Source organism: Lepisosteus oculatus, chromosome 27 (assembly GCF_040954835.1).
Source record: "Lepisosteus oculatus isolate fLepOcu1 chromosome 27, fLepOcu1.hap2, whole genome shotgun sequence".
Classification (NCBI taxonomy): Eukaryota; Metazoa; Chordata; class Actinopteri; order Semionotiformes; family Lepisosteidae; genus Lepisosteus; species Lepisosteus oculatus.
In genome coordinates, this window is record NC_090722.1 from 2,067,076 (window position 1) to 2,073,869 (window position 6,794).

The following is a 6,794-nucleotide window of genomic DNA, read 5'->3' on the forward strand; positions in this document are numbered from 1 at the left end:
ACTATACCACTAGTAATGTTTCATTTCAAATTTGCTGTCTGTTACAACAAAGAGTTTGCTCTGGAATCAGCCCAAACTGTGAAGCATGACCAGATACATTCTCAGGTTCAAGTGATTGTCCTGCACTGTTCAGGGGCCCAATTTAAATATTGAAAATCCTAACAGGCAACAAATCTATTGTATGACCTTCACCTTCCTGTCTGGAAACAGGAGTCACTTCTGTGCACAAAGTGTGGTCAAAAGTACTGTATGGAACCATTTTGTTGCAGTTGGTAATGATCTTTTGCAAAAACAAATCTCAATGACCTTGTTCCAGCAATTGTTACATACTAAGCCTGCTTTAAAAGGCTAAATTTACATTATGAAAGACAAATGAAATAACTGATCACAAGGATGGAAATAAAAATGTAAATAATCACCTGCAAAAAGTCAGTTGAGTTAACTGCATGCAATACTGGTTCACATGACTACAAATACACCCACAACTCAGTAATGTTCTAATATTTTTTGTAACATGTTGTAGGTATTCATATGGCAACTGCATCTTCAATTGTACAAGTTCACCAAGCCACATCCCAGTCAACTAGTTACAGCAATGAAGTATCACACCTAAACCCGAGTTAAACCTCAGGTGAGTATTCAACCATGAAGATGAACTCAGTTGTGTAAAAAAAAAAAAAAAAGCACCCAGTCAACATAGTCAGGGATGTAATAGAAAGTTAAGACCAAGTGCTTTGAACTGACACATTATGGGAACACATGTTACACTGGAGTGGTTTAGGGTTAGGAGAGTGAAAGGCTTTGAGGATCCCAGTCACAGCCTCAATTTACATCCCTGTTTAGGGCCACTGGAAAAGACCAATCAGTGATGCTCCCCAAGAAACATGGTAGCATTTTAGTTAATCCATTCATGCCCAAAACTGGAACAAAGCCACTGTGGAAAGAGACTAGATATGTCTCATTAGTTTATTACAGGCAAAGGGCCATGTGATTAGAGGGCTTACAGGTCTGGATATTAATGCCTAATGGGACAGGCCAGGTAGTCTTCCTCATTAAATCAGGAGGACTGGTTTTAAGATCATTAACCAATTTGAAGCTACAGAATTAGACACCACAGAACAGGGTTTTTCAGGCATTTTTATTGCAGCACAGAGAAAACCCAAGACGGGCATTAATGCCTCATTCCACTCTGAATCCTTCATGTAGCCCAGTCATGTCTGTCACTTTCCACTCAGGACCAGACCACACAAGCTGCTCAGACCTGGCACCTCTGGACTCGGCCATCTTTGCACACAACCCAGAGGATTCCTCGGTCATAGGACACATGCCTGGCCACACCAGCTGCCCTTAGAGCCCACCATCTACTGCCAAAGGGGTTACAGGCATCAACACCAAGCCTGCAGGAAAAGGCACAGGGTTAGAGCAACCTAGAATTAGGACAGTCAGTCATGCACCCATGTGCATTTAACCCTCCCCCAGCTCACCTCTTGAAGACCACTCCATTCCTGTTCACCCCATACACACTGCCATCTGAGCCCACCTCCACCAGGGACAGGGAGCCTTGAATGGGGTACCACCTGTCAGAGCCTTTGCAGGAATCCCCACTCACATCCAGCTTGACGAAGATCTGGTCCAGCCTGTTCACTCCCCAGCAGCCAAATGACCCACAGGAATAGTACTTGAGGGAGCCCACAACAGGAATCCAGGGGATGTTGCCCTGGCCAGCATACTGCAGCACAGGCCCGCTGTTCAGGCAGAAGATGGAATTGGCAGCATTGACACCAACCACGAACTTGTCTCCACCAGCATCAATCTGGATGAGGGAGCCTGCAGAGGAGAGCAAGGAATACAGCTGTTCTCAGCAGGGGGCAGTGCAGTGCTCATTCCTCAGCATGAGGTCATGAACACTTGAGTGAAAGATGTTCTGGCTGAAAGCAGCCACTAGCCATGGATAAACTTGAAAGCCATCATTTCTAACCCATATAGATCAGCTGTAGCCTCACCTGGTTGCACTGGGATCCACCTTCCCCGCAGCCACTTGAACACAAGGCTGGCGAGACTCACACTCCAGAGCCCTGCTGGCCCCACACTCACATGTTTCCCCTTCATGGCCAGAGAGACCCAGCTGTTGCCCTGGTAGATGACCAGGTTGTCTGCATTGTCAACTCCACACACCCTTCCAGCACCAGCATCTATCTGCTTCAGACTGCCAGGCACAGCCCGACACTGCAGGGCTCCAGCCACAGACACTGGGGAGGAGAGGACACCACTGGGTCAATGATCATGTGGAAGCAGCCTGAGCTGAGGGCAACATAGGATCATGAGCATCCGACACGGAGGGACTAAGTCAATATACGAGGACAGAAGAAACAAGCCAATAGGGCATTAATGAATCAGCAACAACCAGAAGTGAACAGAGCTCAATGCACAGAGAATCAAAGGCTTGCAGAACTTCAAGAGCACACAAACATCCATGTCATGGATTTAACACTCAGGCAACATCTACTCAAGATCAAATACCTATACTGAAATCCTTAAATACCAGCAGCATGCAGTTAATCCTCCCATCCGCCTTTGTGCTGCTCTTTTTAGTCAAAGTAAGAAACCCAAACCTTACCTAGAAAGAATCCTACAAGCAAACACAACACACAGCCTCTCCCTTCCATGTTGATGAGTGATCACACAAACCTCATGTATGGTATAAACCCCCCACAGTGGCCTTTATATACTCAAGACGGCTGGGCTTCGGCTCCTACACACACCTGTCTAACCAGGTGTTAAATTGTGAACCATAACGAGCTGCTGATTGAATCACTCAAGTATCAATTACAGAAGACGTAATTAATTATATTCTTTCTAAAGACCTTAACCTCAGAGTGTAGGAATCATGGCGACAAGAACTGAAATTGAAGCCTAGTGCTTCAGATAGTCATGAGCTGGATTAGTACTAATACCAGCAGTGACATCCTCCAGTAGTGCAGGTCAGGGGTGGTCTAAATTAGAAAACAAGACAAATAGTTTCATTGCAAAGCTGAATATTTGGTTACTCTTGTTCTTTGTCATGAGATATTTTTTTTCATTTCAGATATCATCTCCCAGATTAAAGATTAAATTTTTCTGAGCACTCAGAGGAAAATATCTGGGCCCTAGATTGAAATATTCCAAATCCAGTCTTGATTTCACAGTTAATGTCATGTGGGAGAGGATTAGTGATAATTAAAATCTATGAAAGCACAAGTTCCTGCATTCAGAATGGGAAATTAATGATACTGTAGCTCATAAAGCACTTAATTCACGAGTGACCATTTGGACAGCACAGTGGTGTGGATTAAGGACTGCAGCCTCACAGTTCCTGGGGTTGATGTCCAACTGAATTTCCTGCTGTGTGGAGCTTGCATGTCTTCCATGTGGATTTTCTCTATGGGATGTAATGGAAAGTTACTGAAAAAAGTGTTTTATCCTAAATATGACAGTTTACAGGCAGAGCTGTGTTGTAAAAGCAGCTGGATTCTTAGAACAAAGTGTGATTGTACCCAGCGAGTCAAGGCCATGGGATGTTCTAAGAATATGTTGATCTCTGTCCCAGCAAAAAGGTGATGCGTAACTGCACGTAGCTGTCTTCTCTGTCCTAAGGCTAAGACCTACAAGGACTGGAAAATTACTGTCTCGCCTGTCTTTGTTTTACTAACCAACCATAATGAAATAAACAAGTTGAGGTGTTGCATCAGGTAAGTGTATAAAGGGACCTTTTCCTATTTTACTTTGAAAATCAGCTCTCACTTGCTGCACAGACTGGTGGTTGCTGTCTTTCCCTATTGCGCAATATGAATAAAGACCTTACTGAGTGAATGAGAACACCTCTCCTGGCTCGTCTTTGATAAAATTCAACAACAAGTTTTGGCGACGAGGATGGGATCACAAACCTGGTTGCGGACGACTATTGGAACTCCATCCGGACCCGGACAATTTTCGTGAATTGGCTGAACCTCGGGGGATAAATACATAATTTATCCTTTTAGATAAAAGTAAGTGATCCTTTAAAAGAACTAAGAGTTTGAAAAGCGTCTCCGTCTGGGTCTGGGACCCGGCGAGTCAGGGACTCGTGAAACGAACATATCTTAACACAGACGTGTGGTTTTTGCTCTGCGGAGTAGTTCATGTGATAGTGTTCTAGAAACAGTAAGGCATTGTCGACAATGGGTAACGAGACCTCTAGAGGCAAAGCTGGGCAGAGTGGCCCAGCCAAGTACATGTACGATTAGTTTGGCGATGTGGGAATAAAGTGTCTTCCCCTTTGGAGCAAGTTGGGTTTTCCAGAGAATGGCAGCTTTAGTCCACGACAGGTTGAACAGCCTAAGGAGAAGTTGCAGGAAAGGGAAAGAAAGTAGATTGGAAATGTTTTGAGCTGAGGAGAAATGAGGCGCAGGCTAGAGAAAAAAAAAGAGAAGCACATAAGAAAAGATGAACAGACTCTGGGTCTTCAGTTCCTTGTGATAGAACGTCCAAACCCCCAGGGAGGGAAACTTGTTTTAGTTTTTCGTCTGTTAAAATTAGCGGAACTGACAGCCGTAATCGGCGAACTACTAAACCCCAAGACAAATGGGAGAAAATACACCGCCGCCTAGCGGCGTCTAGTTGCTCAATGTGAGCCCACGAGCAGTGAACTAGAGACACTTTTTTTTTCAAAAAGACCCTGAAGCGCAAGACGTTCAATCCAGACGTGGTGTAAAACACTGCCATTGGAACCAGCTAAATGGCTTTTGCCAGAGAATAGAAGCAAAGTATCCCCCTAAAATGGACTGGTTCACCTTGAGACAAACCAAGCAAAAGCCTGGAGAAACGTGTACTGATTTCTGTATGTAATGATACAGTTCTTTCCGGACCCTATGCAGATGACACAATCTGGAATAGTGAGGAAACACTGGGGAGAAAAGTAATGGGGATCAAAACAGGGGGGCGTGTCCTTGGTGCGCTGGTGTTCAGGGGGGGGTGAGTCCGGGGCAAACAATCCAGTAGTAATCCAAATGGGAAATCCAAACTCGAGCAAAGTCCAAAGCCAGGGAGTCCATCCGGGAACAAACAAGATAATAGGAAAAGGAACGGGAACGAAGAATAAAACCTTAACGGGACCAGGCGCTTCCAGGTCCCGGACTCGCATGATACGGAGATCAGATACAGAGCCCGGATTAACGTCAGCGCCTGGCTTTTAAGGTGGACTGGGAACAGGAGACAGGTGCACAAAATGAAGTCCAAAGTGAAAGAGCCGGAGCGCCCTTAAGGAGGAGGGACTACAGTCGTAACACTGTAATGAGACTGACCCCCCTCTTCAGTAACCTCAGTGGCCTGCCCCCGCCTGCCCCTAACAACAACGGCTCAGTATACGAAACTCAACTTCCCCGTCTTTTCGTGGATGGCCTGCTCCCCGAAATAGGGAGCATGGTAAAAAACACATGCATCGGCTGGGACACCGCCCGGTTGACCGAGGTGTGCAGCCATGCTAACCATGCTGAGAGACAATTAGCATCAAAGGACGAGAGAAAGGCACGAAAAGACAGCGATCAGCTACACCAGCTCTAGATGGCCCAGCTCTAGTTCTATCAAGAAGGAACAGGAAGGGGCCAAAGGAGGGGACGAGGAGGCCATGGCTGACGAGGAGGCTACCGAGGAAGAGGAGAGACCGAGGAGAAGGAGACCGCGATGCGTGTTTTCACTGCGGAAAAACAGGACATTGGGCAAGAGAATGCCCCAACAAGGAGGGGGGAGAGGAAGATGATGGGGGCTGGGACTCGGGCGCCCCCGGCTGGAGTAACAGTCAGCACACCATGGCAACGGGAAACGAAAGATTGACTGTACCCGCCAGGAGAGGTAGGGCCTGAGGGCACCGCTTTCATACTGCCTGACGTCTCCTCCCCTTCCCAGCTGCCCACAGTCACCCTGCACGTTAATAGTGATCCCTACGACTTTTTAGTTGACACAGGGACTCGAGCTAACCTGCAATGAAGACTGCTTGCCTCGTCTTGGGCCTTCCTGACAGGTACGCCTGTTTAAGTTACTGTACCTGATGCAGGTGGAAGGATTGTGGAAAGCAGCAAGATGGGTTGGTGTGAGGAAAAGTTAGTGAAAGTTTCTAACTGGGTGTCAGTGAGGTGAGGTCAGCTGTCGAGTGTGAGGACGAGGTAAAAAAGAAATATGGGTTGTCAGATGGTATATGGTGAACGGGAATGTAGAAAAGTGCATGAACAATGGAATAAGAATAAACAGACCAACACTGGACTGGTGTTAAGGAAACATTTGAGGGCACAACAAAATACTATTCAGAAAACAGAATGGGATAAGACAAAAATCTCTAACCGAAACACTTATGGCAATGGCGGACAGAAATTATACCTTATTCACCAATAATGAGGCAGAAAAAAGGAAGATACAATCCTTAGAGACTATGAGGAGGAAGTTGAAAAGTTAAAGAAAAAATTGGAGAAATGTCTCAATTGCAGGCCCTTTTCCACCAAAAATTACACCCAGATATAAGTCCTGGGGACTGCGATAAATACTATGATTGGCCACAACCAGATGGGGAGTGCGGTTACTGCCCCTGGGGGAAAAGGGGAACAAAACCACAAAGACAAAACTACTAATAAACCACGTGCAATTACGTGGGGCACTTACAGAGAAATTGTAAGAAAGAGGCTTGATTTCACAGTTAAAAAACCTGTCAGAAGCTAAAAAGAGTTCCTTGCGTGAGATACTGGATTTAAACTAGGAAGCCCCTTGTAGCCAACCTAAGCTCAATTCAA

At 45.8% G+C, this 6,794-nt stretch overlaps 1 long non-coding RNA gene across 1 annotated transcript; it reads right to left on the bottom strand.

The window, feature by feature from the left end:
- Positions 1 to 1,123: 1,123 nt before the first annotated feature.
- Positions 1,124 to 2,092, bottom strand: LOC138225311 (uncharacterized). Its single transcript, XR_011183842.1, has 3 exons — positions 2,004 to 2,092; positions 1,485 to 1,827; positions 1,124 to 1,397 (listed from the first exon to the last, which is right to left on the bottom strand). It is a non-coding gene; the product is annotated as an uncharacterized lncRNA (long non-coding RNA).
- Between the last annotated feature and the right edge of the window lie 4,702 nt (positions 2,093 to 6,794).